We start from the raw sequence: 12077 nt of genomic DNA, 5'->3' as shown, positions 1-12077 counted from the left end.
ACGCAACAATGACGGCACTACCCCCTCCACTTTCCACATATTGTGCAAACGGAGGTAACTTTCCTAACAGCTCTTGTATTATCACTGCCTGTGCCATCTCTTTTTACCGGATTATGTTTCACGGAATATCTATACTTTTATTGATCGTTTTTCGTCAAGATTCGGCAAGTTATTTCTACATTCGCAAACCCATTAAAACCTAAAAACTAACTGATCCTTTATGGCTTCAGTCTCTCTACACTTTAATGTGACGTTTTTGATAAGGCTCTCTGATTTCATGAAAGCATACAATCTTAGTGGTGCGTTTGAGGAGATGATAATATATTGGTGCCATTACGCCTTGCGGAAATTTCTTGAAAAAGGCTTTTATTTACATCTCAAAAACAATATTCCTTTATTTTAATTCTTTTATCATGACAGATAAAAGCGATGGAATTTGTAAAACGCGTCCTTTAATTTTGTGATAATTTTCTTGAAATAAAAAAAGTAGGTTTTTAAATCATGCTTTCCAAATAGCCCTCGCAGCGACTTAACAAAATTGGCGTCGCCACTTCCCATAGCCTGATCTACTTGTAATTCTGCACACTTGCTTGCTTATGAAGACAATAAAATATAAAATAATCAGACATTTGGAGCTTTTTAAAATGTGATCTAGCTAGAATACTATATGGAAAAATAGCTTTTAATTTTCTCTAATAGTTTTAAACGGTATACGTTTAAATTTGTTTGGCAAGAATTTCTTTAGCAGCTCAGGTTTCATTGATTAAACAATTCACCAATAAAAAGTAGTAAATAAAATTTAAATAAATCGTCGCAGGAGTTTACGGGATTTAAACCGCGTATGCCCGCCTGTGTAGACGACTGTCTCGCCGGAATTGCAGCTGGCTTCTCAAAGTCACTTAAGTGATTTGTTCTGAAGTGACCTGAAGAAGTCAGCTGCAATTTCAGTGCAACTGTCGTCTACACAGGTTTACACACGCAACACACGCGGTGTAAATCCCGTCAATCACTGTGCTGAATCTTCGCCACACTGCGAAAGCCTACAAAATAAAAGAAGCAGTAGAGCCGCGCTCTTTTTTCAATACTCAACTCATCATTGGGGGTATAGCTCAGTGGTAGAGCATTCGACTGCAGATCGAGAGGTCCCCGGTTCAAACCCGGGTGCCCCCTGCCTCACTTTTTGCATGCATGGAAGTCATTAAGACACATCGCCTTTCAAGACGAAGATCAAGGGTTCGCATTCCGCCACAGGTGGCCGTCCTCGTCAATCACACGAAAAAAAAAAAAAAACATTTAGCAAGCGTCAAGCAACATTTCCATCGTCATCTGTGAATACAAAGAAAATGTTTTTTTTTACAATCATGCAGATTATTTATGGTATTAAGAAGCTGAGTCTAGGCACAAGAGTTAAAATAAATAAACGATCATAAAAAGAAGAAATAAGCGAATTTCTACGGACATGAACAAGTAAAAAGGACGAAAACGAAATTCTAGTATCTACAGGGGTTTAAAATAATCAATATTAAAATAACTTCAACCAGTGGCGAAGCGAGGGCGGGGTTTTGGGGGATACCTCCCCCTCCCCCCCCCCCCAGGGCTCAGATAAATTTGTAACTTGAATCCATTTTACTTAATTGGATTAACATTACGTACAGAATAAAAATACCCCTCAGTAAAGTCGTAAAATTTACCATATGAACCATTTATCATAAAATATTTCTTAGGGAGGGCCCCCGCACCTCCCACTTATCCTGGCGGGTATTCTAAACCCCCCAGACTTCTCAGTATTAGTTGCACCTAAAACCCTCTAGCCTTAATTCGTAACTGCGCCCCTGACTTGAACGAAAACTTGAAAGAAAGTTGGCTGATATTTAGGGTCGTCACCTAACAAAGACTTCAAAGCTGTATTTTCACGATACATATACTAGCGTGATTATGGTTTCTCGTAAAAATGCACATATTGCCAGTTATACCCAAGACTCCTATAATTCTCGCAAGAGTAAAATATCACAAAACGACAATTTTAGAGAAGCTGTGGAGATAAAGAACCATAAAAAAGTTTTAACAGAGAATGCGGACAAAGGATAACTGTACGCAGCTCCCAGTACTTGAGAGAAGAATGAAATTTAAATAATGAATGCTTTGAAAAACTATTTTATTCCTAAATCATAATAAAATGCGTTAAAAATTGATAAAGACGGTATTCGTCAGTCGCATAAAAAAGCGTGGGTGCGGGTTTATACATAAATATTGCGTGTCTATCCTTACTGACATATACTCTTCTATTTTAAATTCTCTAGATTCACCTGTATAATTCATATAAACTCATTTCTCAAACTTACTCATCACTCATGCCTTATACTTGTGAATTGTGTTTTTTAACGGTGTGAATTTTATACTTTTTTTGGAAGAGCGTGTTTTTTAATCTTCTTTTATTTTAGACTATTTTCTTTACAACTTATAAGAGAATATAAATGACCAACTAAGGTATCGTATTGCCCATGTATTTTATTGAAACAGCTTAATACACATGTTTCGATTGTTCCACAATCATTGTCAGGTACTAATACGATATCTTAGTTGATCATTAGATAGGTTGCCTTACGACAACTCTAAGCATAAAGTTGACTTTGAAAGAGAATGGCTCAATGAGGAAGATTTTTTTTCTCCGTAAATTATGTTTCCTTTTCCATGCAACGGATTCTTTCAAAGAATAACGATTTCCGATATGAGTGAACGATTCTTTTAATTGATGCTGCGAATGTCTAAAGGTTATCTTGCTGGACATGCTAAAGTAGGTGCATGAAAAATAAATCCTGGAAAAGCTCCGTTGCATTCCATCTTATACCTTTCACACGATCGGGGTTCCTGGAACCTTTTCCCATCGTATTCAAATGCGGAAGGAACGAAAGGATGGAGAGGCAAGCATTTCCCCTACGGCAAAGTTCCCTCCGTATTCAACTCCACACTTTCCCACCATGGAAACAGGTCCCCAGCAGCCCCTCTTTCCCCTTCAAAACCATCCCATCTGTTTACGCATCGAAGTTTTGAACCTTTAGGGATACAAGACCTTGGATATGAATATCCCAAAAAATAAAAAAGGTCATACCCCGTCCTAAGCAATACATCCCCTCTGCTTCCATTTATGTCTTCGGTCATTTTTTACCAAAAGGCATTCGTTTCCCATACTCCAGCAATCTTTTTTCTACCCTCGCCATCCGCAGTAGAAGGTCCACTGTATCACATTTCATTCCGCTTTTGCTTTTAACGTTTTGGCACTAAACCGAAGCCTTCGAGACACAGCGAGGGTTCAGGGAAAGTGAAAGAGACCCGATTTTATTTCATGGTTTCATTCAGGGAACGAAATCTACCTCTTCCTCGCAAGCCTTTCTTCAACTGGGATTGGCTGATCGATGCATTGCAACTTAGATTTAGCCCAGACTCGATCTCAACGAAGCGATCGATATCTCCCATTTTCCACAAGGGATACCAACACCGAAATAACTCCGAAAATAGAACTCTCCTTGACGTATTTTTTTATAAAAAACTCATTCATTTTACAACCATTTTCCGATGATGTAGATGAAAAGTCCTTCCATGAAAAACTATTATCAGCAGCAGTGTATATCGGGTTTTTTTAAGATACCTATGCAGCCCGCGGATAGCTTCAGTTTCAATATCATATAATCATTTTTCATGCAACGCATTACACTTTACCTAAATGCATAGGAAAACAAAACTTTGTATCTCACACACTGCGAATGTATTACCGGCCATGGTTTTGACACCAATATCAATATCAAGTGAAAACGTCCTAAGCGTCGAACCATACTTTGAACGAAGCGCTAAGCCATGGCCGTCAATAAATTTTCAGGGTAGAGTGTGCTAAGTGAAAAATTATTTCCCTACATCTTGAATCCACAACTTAACCCGTAAGCCTATACGCATGATAGATGTCCTTGGTCGTCTGACATAATTAAGCCAAGGAATAAGGTTCAGAAGGAAATAAGAAAGGTTTCTGAAGGAAATATAAAAAGACAAAATATGAGCATCAGGAAACTGAAGGAACTCGCTTACGAAAGAGAACATTGAAAGGCAGCAGTAAACCAATTCTAGGATTGCAACAGTGTGAATTAATATAGATGATATGTTTAATAATAGTTAACCTTAAGTTGATGCTTAAATTTCCTATGCAAATGGTATTAAATTTCCCATCAAGTGGTAAAGTGATTAGGACGCCCAGCAATGGTGGGATGCGAACTCGTGATCTCCGGTTTGACAGGTGTCGTGTTTCAATGTCTTGCATACATACATACAAAAATAAAAACAGGGGGCACCCGGACTTGAACCGGGGACCTCTCGATCTGCAGTCGAATGCTCTACCACTGAGCTATACCCCCATTGTTATCAAAATTCCAACAAAAACGCTTTTTGTTTGTTACAAAATTATTGGAATATTTACCTACTTAAGTTTATTGCAATTTAAGTTGTCGTCAGTCGTATGAAGCGTCATAATAAGTACTCCTCGGCTTGAAAGATGCATCAGGTACCCCCAGCTTCCCCTTCGTCGAAGCGGCTTTTGTAATCAGGTCTCACCGAGTAAAGGTTATAACTAGGCTAACGTAAATTTTTGGAATGAAAACATATTTTTAAATACTGCTAAAATCAGTATGGTACTATCAAATTTTGACTCCTATAAAGGAATTTATTAAAAACTTTCGAGCTAAAAGAGCACTCTTTCATCAACCTACCCTCTCGCACAGTTAATTTCTAGTAATGATAAAGCAAAATTGCACGGCGTATCAGGGCACAAGCAGCGAATCTGGAAAGATATCTTTGCGAGAAACTTGTCTCAAAGTGAATAAAATTCGAAAGGTCGTCCCGCAGGACACGATTGAGAGATAGGGGAGGTCGGGTAATGGCGCACACGTAGGCATTTTTATTTTATAAATTTCAACTGAAAACTTCGATGAAAGAGGGAATCGAATTATTTTGAAAGAAATTCAATTTCCCACCAATTCTTTGCTTCGTATTTGGAAAATTTACCTTACTTTGAGTGTTAAACCCATTTCACAAAACCCTTATACTGCATGGTATTGTCCCGGGTGTCAGGGCAATACCATGCACCAGTTAGGGGTGTGGCGCATCGTCCGCCACAATGTAGAGTTGGACCAGTGGATAAGTGTCCGCCTACTAATCGGACGGCGCGCGTTCGAGTCCTGGCGCCGGCCGGTATTTTTTCCTATATCCTTTCAGGAATTCTAGAAGGTTCGAGGAAGTTCCGGCGCGGCGTTCCAGAATATTCGCCGCATGTATATAAGCTAGCCATCTGGGGCTACCCAGTTCAGTTCTGTATTGTCAAGTCACAATAAACGCCTCTCCGCAGATAACCGAAGTGTGTTATTTAGCGTAGCCATCGCTACAGTGGCGACCCCGACGTGATCTGAACACGCAACCTTCTGATATGCAGGCTCAAATCGCGGGACTCCAGCAGCAACTCGCCGAACACCAAACGAACCACAGCCAACAGCTAGCGCTCCTTCAAGAACAGCACCAGCAGGCTCTGCAGCAACAACAGCAGCAAACAACGCCGTCATCGCAGCAAGCCTCACCGTCTCCATCATCCTACGGCGTCGACACTGCTGCCGTCTACCGCGTCACTCCGAAACTGCCTCCTTTCTGGCCAGCTCAGCCTGAAATATGGTTCGCCCAAGTCGAAGCACAATTTTCTTTGGCCAACATCACCTCGGACAAGACTAAATACGATTACGTCGTGGGAAACCTAGACCATCGTTTTGCCAGTGAAATAAGCGATCTTATCGTGAATCCTCCGGCCGAGAATCGTTACCTAACGCTGAAAAACCTATTGATACAGCGCGTCTCTCCCTCCGAGGATCAACGGGTGCGGCAACTCCTCACAGCAGAAGAGCTCGGTGATACCAAGCCTTCGCAACTATTACGACGCATGCGGTCTCTCATCAGCACCACCCTTGTGGAGGATTCTTTCCTCCGCACATTATGGTTGCAACGTCTTCCGGCCAACACTCAAGCCATCCTGCAAACGCAAGTTACTTCAATGCCTCTTGATGAACTTGCAAATATGGCCGACCGCATCGTCGCCGTGGCTCCGCCTCCAACTGCACCCGCCATCCATGCAGTACGCCATACCAACGATGTTTCGTCATTGGCCAAACGGGTTGAGAAACTCTCAAAGCAGCTCGAAGATATACAAGCTCATCTGAAAAAACCTCCGTACTCACGGACTTGGAGCAGATCTCTACCCGCGCCGCGCCCCGCTCAGCCTGAGATGTGTTACTACCATCGCAAATTTGGAGCCGAAGCCAGACGTTGCATCCAGCCATGCACCGCAAATGCAGTGAATCCGGTAAACTCCAACAGCGACTCGTAACGGCGGCTATGAGTCGTTCTATCACAGGCTGCCGCCTCTTCGTCACCGACCGCCTCTCCCAGCGGCGTTTCCTCGTAGACACAGGATCGGATCTCTCAATCTACCCTGTAAAATTATGCACCGAACAACGAACCTGCACTGACTGCGAGCTCTCCGCAGCCAATGACAGTAGGATCCGTACTTATGGTACTTTACTTCTACGCCTTCAGTTCGGCCTCCCGCGTGACTTCCTTTGGAGATTCATCGTTGCCGACGTTACCGAGCCAATCATCGGAGCAGATTTCTTAACCCACTTTCAACTCATTCCTAACATGGCCACTGCTCAGCTCATCGACGCAATCACTGGCCATTCTACATCGGGTCATCGAGGTCGAACTTACCAGGACAGCGTGCGCGCTCTGTCGGGCTCTTCATCCTACCCGTGACCTCCTGGCCGAATTTCCTGATATCACGCGGCCATCAGGGACTCCTCGGGAGATCCACCATCATACCAAGCACCACATACGCCTACAACCTGGACCGCCGATCTACCACCGTGCCCGCCGTCTAGCCCCGGATCGACTCCGAGATGCACAGGCAGAATTCGAGCTACTAGTACGCGAAGGCACTGCTCGTCGTTCACACAGCCCTTACGCCTCACCACTACACATGGTTCGCAAGAAGGATAGTAGCTGGCGACCTTGTGCCGACTACAGGGCTCTCAACGCACGTACGATACCGGACCGCTACCCCGTCCGCCATCTGAAGGATTTCTCCCACGCTCTTCAGGGGTGCAACATCTTCAGTGTTATCGACTGTGCCAAGGCCTTCACTCAAATTCCAATGGCTCCCGAAGACATAGAGAAGACAGCCATAATTACACCCTTCGGCCTTTTTGAATTCCTATTTATGCCATTTGGACTTCGAAATGCCGCCCAAACATGGCAGCGCTTCATCGACGAAGCTCTCGAAGGCCTAAATTTTTGCTTTCCTTACATAGATGACATCTTAGTATTTTCCCGGTCGCAGGAAGAGCATCATCAACACCTGCGGATATTATTTCAGCGCCTTTCTGACTACGGTGTCATCGTCAACTCAGCTAAGTGTGTCCTAGGATCTTCCAAGGTCACATTTCTGGGCTTTCACGTGAGCGCTGACGGATGCTCGCCGTTACCTGACAAGGTAGCTGCTATCAACAACTTCCCTCCACCGAAGACCATAAAGGACCTTCGGAGATTCCTCGGTATGCTGAATTTTTATCGACAGCACATACCACACGCCGCATCCACACAGGCCCCTCTCAATGCTCTACTTCAAGGTCCTGATATCAGGAGCTCCACTCCAATTTTCTGGACACCAGAACTTCAGCAGAGTTTCGATGCCTCTAAAGGCGGACTATCCAAGGCGGCAACCCTGTCGCATCCAATCGACTCAGCACCTCTGGCTCTTGTCGTCGATGCTAGCCGAACCGCAATCGGTGCTGTCCTACAGCAAAATTTTGGGAACTCTTGGCAGCCACTCGGTTTCTTCTCTCGCAAGCTGACACCTTCCCAGCAGAAGTGGAGCACTTACGACCGCGAACTCTACGCCGCCTACCAAGCAGTGAGGCACTTTCGGCCGATGGTTGAAGCCCGCGATTTCGCCATCTTCACCGATCACAAACCACTCTCTTATGCCTTTGGCCCCAGCAAGAAGAGTAGCGACACCTGCTCACCACGACAATTTAATCACCTGGAATTCATCTCACAATTCACCACGGACGTGAGACACATCTCCGGACTTGACAACGTCGTCGCGGACTGTCTCTCCAGGGTAGAATCCATATCCACACCGTCTCCGATTGACTTCGCCGCTCTCTCTCGCTCCCAAGATGAAGACGAAGAGCTCCAAAGACTACGCCACAGCGGTACGGCTCTTCAACTTCACCGTAGGCCTGTACCCGGAACGAACATTTCACTATGGTGCGACACCTCCATGCCAACCCCACGCCCCTACGTTACTCCCTCATATCGCCGACAAATCTTTGACAAAGTCCACTCCCTTAGTCATCCTGGTGCAAACTCCACCATTAAACTCGTCTCCCGTCGATATGTTTGGCCATCCATGCGAAAGGACTGTCGCGCATGGGCTCGCAGCTGCCTCTCCTGCCAACGTTGCAAGGTGTCTCGTCACATCACAACGCCACTTGGAGACTTCGTTTCGCCAACCAGGCGTTTCGAACACATACATATGGACATCGTGGGTCCTCTCCCGTCTTGCTCCGGCTACCGGTACCTCCTCACAATTATCGACCGATTCTCCCGCTGGCCAGTCGCAGAACCCCTAGCAGACATCACCGCAGACAGCGTCTCCCGCGCCTTTCTCCTGGGATGGGTTGCTCACTACGGCTGTCCTCAACACATCACCTGCGACCGTGGACGACAGTTTGTGTCATCTCTTTTCCAGAGACTTTGCACCACTCTGGGAACAACGCTACATCACACCACGAGCTACCATCCCCAGGCAAACGGACTCGTCGAACGACTACATCGCGTTCTTAAGGCGGCCCTCATGTGCTCTTCTTCCAACTCATGGATGGACGCACTACCCACAGTTCTTCTCGGCCTCCGCACAACTTGGAGAGCCGACCTGCAGACAACACCTGCCGAACTCCTCTTCGGGGAGCAACTGCGTCTTCCCGGGGACTTCTTCGTCGACTCTGCCCAGCATCTGGACTCCCAGGATCTTGTTTCTCAGCTGCGTAACCACATTAGCCAGCTGCGTCCGACCCCTGCGTCACGCCACATCTCATCGCAGCGTGTCTTCATCCACAAGGACTTGGCCACATCCTCCCAGGTCTTTGTCCGCCAAGACGCTTTGCGGCCAGCCCTGCAACCACCTTACGCGGGACCATATCCTGTCCTCAGCCGCGGTGAGAAGACGTATACCCTGTACATCAATGGCAAACCAGCTACTATATCAATCGACCGTCTCAAGCCAGCCCATCTTCTTGAGGAGGACCCTCCGCCTACTCCGTCACCAGATACCACCACTCGCTCCGGCCGCGCCGTCCGTCCTCCAGAACGTTTTGTTGCCAACACTCTGTCTCTCCTCCAAGGGGGGGAGTAGTGTGGCGCATCGTCCGCCACAATGTAGAGTTGGACCAGTGGATAAGTGTCCGCCTACTAATCGGACGGCGCGCGTTCGAGTCCTGGCGCCGGCCGGTATTTTTTCCTATATCTTTTCAGGAATTCTAGAAGGTTCGAGGAAGTTCCGGCGCGGCGTTCCAGAATATTCGCCGCATGTATATAAGCTAGCCATCTGGGGCTACCCAGTTCAGTTCTGTATTGTCAAGTCACAATAAACGCCTCTCCGCAGATAACCGAAGTGTGTTATTTAGCGTAGCCATCGCTACAGGGGCAATACCGCACAGAGCGATATTACCCATGATAAACGATATTGCGAAGACTGTGAGGGAAAAAAGATGGCGGATGTAATTTAATATTTTATTCTGTCATAGAAATAGTTAAAACATAGTATATTAGCTTCAATCAAAATCAAAATAATACCAAAATGCCTATCTTAGTTTTAATAAAAGTCAGCTAATATAAATCTAAAATTTTTAAAATCCTTTCCTATTTACGATTGAATGTTCTCCGCAGCATCAGAATATGAAAATAAAATCAGAGGTTTTGAATAGCCCATCATATGGGTTTGAATTTGAATAGTCTAATTTGAATATAGTCACTCATAATATTTTTAACTTACCTCAGTTCGAGTTAGTCTTTATAATCATAATAAAAGTTAACAAAACAGAAAAACTACACACATACACGTGCGTAAAGACAGATGCTCCCGGATTGTCTCTTTCATTCTCGCTTTCCTTCCGCTACGCAGAAGCACTTCCCAGTGCTGACTACATACTCTAGCGGATCTGAAATTATGGTGCAAGTTATTGCCCCGCCGCACGGTATCACCCCAGTCTCCCCTATTCCTGATGGCAGAAAATATAGTTTTCCAGGGTAAGAAAATCACAGATATAAATTAATGGCATGGCCAGATAAAGTTTAGCAACGCTCTAGCGTGGAATGGTGGACGCAAGTACTAACTAGAAAGCGATAGGTTGTTTTACTCGGGGCACCTAATTGCACAATCTGAGGTGTGTACGAAGGCGCGGGCAAAATTATATCGTATAAAGCGGTGATTTGCGGGAATGCACGGACATGAGATGGAAGAATAGCCCCAGTTTTTATTTCGTTGGTGCGTTCGTACAATTTCACGTCATGATGAGGAATTAAAGCAATTCTAACCAGCGCAATGAGGAACTTGCATGGGTCGTAGATTGCTCTAAAAACTATTTTGAATAAGTCAAATGGATACATTAGCTCGCAAAAATACCTTCAGTTTCTCCATTCAACATCAAAAGAAATAAAAAAATTGCATTTAAAATCGAGAAAAATTTCTCTGAGCCGACCACTGCGCGAAGACACCCGAGCGTTGCCGAGGCCAGGCGTGACGTCATAGGTGCCTAAACAACCGTAGGGAGTAGGGAAATACGCTGAGCGCATGGTGTAAAATTTGTTTTGAGGGAGTATTTAGCCGCTCATCGTCACTTTATTTTGTTCTGTTATTCTTGGGCAAGTTTTCCTATTGCTATTGTGCCTAGATTATTACTTGGGACATTAATAATGCGGCATCGGGATGATGAAGTACAAGCGTTTCAATTCGTATGTTTTAGTTATCAGAAAAATGGATGATAACGTTGCCACTCGTTCGATTAGTACACCTGAAACTCATCTACATCTACATAATACCCCGCAAGCCGCATAAAAGGCGTGTGGCATGGGGTTTTAGGACATCAGCCTTTTTTTAGGACACCAAAAATTGATGCCACGACCCTCATGGAATTTGTTAAGACAAATTATTGCTATACGTCGGCGGCAAATCGAGTTGTAAAAGAAACTTGTAAGTAATACTGGAGGATAACGATCGTATGCTGTGCTGTTGACATTAGAGTAAGCTGTGCTGTTGAATTTGGCAACGCCGAATTAGCGGAGAAGGTAGTCCTATCCGTCCTACGGTACGAATTCACAGCAAAACAGTCTGCACACAATCCACATGTGAAATCGCGAATCGGTTCCGCTGCCAACACACACACAAGCTAAAACCTATTTCAATAATACAGGTAAATCCATAAACAATATACTAGCATATACCATAAAATTATAGTGGGAAATAGGCAAATACTCTTATCAAAAACTGGATGTCACTGTCACATTCTTATATTCATCACGTACAACTTACAATAACAGAACTCGTTATGATGAAAACAACTATTTATTCACTGATTAAACCCTTAAATTAGCCCACACAAGTGACACAGGTGACTTTTCTCACTACTATTCGTTGAAATAATGGAATAACAAACTTCACACACAGTTTTTATTTTAATAGCGTGATCGTGAAATGTCATATCTACGGTGAGCAACGGAGATTAGCACGCCACTAACAATTTTTACACCACTGTTAGACATTTATCGATAGCGTAATAGCACTTTTTACAATTCAATCATGATGGAACACTGATAACTCTTGGCCGATATTTTTCAACCTTGTCAAACTTTGTGCATTACAACCACTCGCACTGTGATTTTTAGCAGTAGCGTCACGTTGAAAATAACACTATTTTGGCACAAAAATGTTCCTAGAT

The 12077-nt window shown here is 44.3% G+C and overlaps 2 non-coding genes across 2 annotated transcripts; one reads left to right on the top strand and one right to left on the bottom strand.

Moving 5' to 3' along the window:
* The first annotated feature begins 1098 nt into the window (after positions 1-1098).
* Trnac-gca lies at positions 1099-1170 on the top strand. Its single transcript has one exon. It is a non-coding gene; the product is annotated as a tRNA-Cys (tRNA).
* A 3158-nt stretch (positions 1171-4328) lies between these two features.
* Positions 4329-4400, bottom strand: Trnac-gca. The gene has a single exon. It is a non-coding gene; the product is annotated as a tRNA-Cys (tRNA).
* Between the last annotated feature and the right edge of the window lie 7677 nt (positions 4401-12077).

The sequence above is a fragment of the Ischnura elegans genome, chromosome 11, assembly GCF_921293095.1.
Source record: "Ischnura elegans chromosome 11, ioIscEleg1.1, whole genome shotgun sequence".
In the NCBI taxonomy this organism is placed as follows: Eukaryota; Metazoa; Arthropoda; class Insecta; order Odonata; family Coenagrionidae; genus Ischnura; species Ischnura elegans.
This window is presented reverse-complemented; position numbering and strand designations above follow the sequence as displayed.